Source organism: Macadamia integrifolia, chromosome 11 (assembly GCF_013358625.1).
Source record: "Macadamia integrifolia cultivar HAES 741 chromosome 11, SCU_Mint_v3, whole genome shotgun sequence".
In the NCBI taxonomy this organism is placed as follows: Eukaryota; Viridiplantae; Streptophyta; class Magnoliopsida; order Proteales; family Proteaceae; genus Macadamia; species Macadamia integrifolia.
Window position 1 is genome coordinate 19,791,074 of NC_056567.1, and position 1,688 is coordinate 19,792,761.

Sequence of the window (1,688 nt, forward strand, 5' to 3'; positions counted from 1 at the left end):
AATGACTTTTTAAGTTTTAAAACCCTAATACCTTTTGCACGACATTTTCCCCACTTGGGATGGCATACCCATGAAGATCTTTTCTTTGTCGTGTAAGGTGAAACCTATCTCTTCCAAAAAAAAAAAAAAAGTTGAAAACCTATCTTCCATCTCAATCTCTTTCACTCCTATCTCCTTTCTCAATCTCTCAGACTTTCTGATCAACAAGGGCTTCATACTTGAGAAGGATTGCTGGAGTCTCGTCTGTGGTTCCAAGTGCATGAAGTCACTCCACTAGGTGAGCTTTAGATTCCCTCTTATCGATCGACAAGTAACAGAATAATTGTGTGTGTGTGTGTGGCTTTTGTACAGGTAATGGTTTGTGTTTCCATTTCAAAAAATGTTCTTGATTGTTTCTAGTTTAGTGATCTGCAAACCTTCTTTAGCTTTTAACAAATTATTGGCACATGATTGTTTACAAGTGCAGGACTTAGGTACTGTAATCTAAAGTCTGCATTTCAGATTGTGAAAGTCAATCATTAGGAAGTGTATAAAGGGGGAGTTTCGCCTCTCTCTCTGTGCAGTTCTAGCATTGCTGCTGCCCTTTTTTTTATTATTATTATTTTTCCCTAAGGTGAGGGAGGGAGATTAATTTTTGGTCTTAACATGTTAGAATTTTATACATTTTATTTTTTAAATTGATAGGGTTTGCTGAGTTCCATTTGGTGTTGCAGAATTTTACAATCAGTAGTCAAATATATTTCATTCGCAGAATTGAGGTTGAACCGGGTTGACCCTTGGGGAAATCTCAACCGAGACGGATCGGATCCGATTTGATTTTTGGTATCAGTAGGATATTTTAGGCATTACTCTATTTAAGAAATATTGAGTTATTTAATTTGGGAAGATATGTAATCTTTTATTTTGGGTAGATGTTAGTCAAGTAGAGAGTTACCAATTTAAGTTTATTTTGTTTCTAATTTCATTAGATAGAATTTAGAAAGTAATTAGGAGTTTCTAATTTAGCTTTAGATTTTATTTAGATAAGTTTTAATTCAGTTTATTATATAAAAGTATGTAACCCAAGCTATTAATCAGATTTTGAGAATGAATTGAATTGAATATTTTAATTCCGGGTATGGAGCAACATGGTTTAAAGTATCTCCGATACCGATATGATACCCTCCGATACGTATCTTAAATTTAGCCGATCGATACGATACACACCGATACGATACATGAAATTTTTAAAATCCTTTCGTATCGATATATATCCTCTGATACATATTGATATGCACCAATACACTATCAATACGTATTGATACTCTATGAAAAATATAAAATCAATGTGAAATATACGTTTCGGTATGTATCAGTACGTATCGGTGAGTATTTGTATGTATCGATCGGTACGTATCGATGAGTATCAGTACGTATCGGTGAGTATCGGTATGTATCGATCAATACGTATCGGTGAGTATCGGTATGTACCAATACAGTGCGCTATGGTCATATAGTGGCCAAGATGAGTATTTTTTTCAGAAAACAAGAATTTTTTAGGGGTTTTTGTTCCAAAGTTGCTACCAGTCATATTTCTCTCTAACTAAAGTGGAAATCAAGGTTGGGAACAAGAATTTTACATTTATGGGACAACTACAAACCTTGAATTCTTAGTGCGATACCCTCAATTTAGTGTTTATGCATAATAC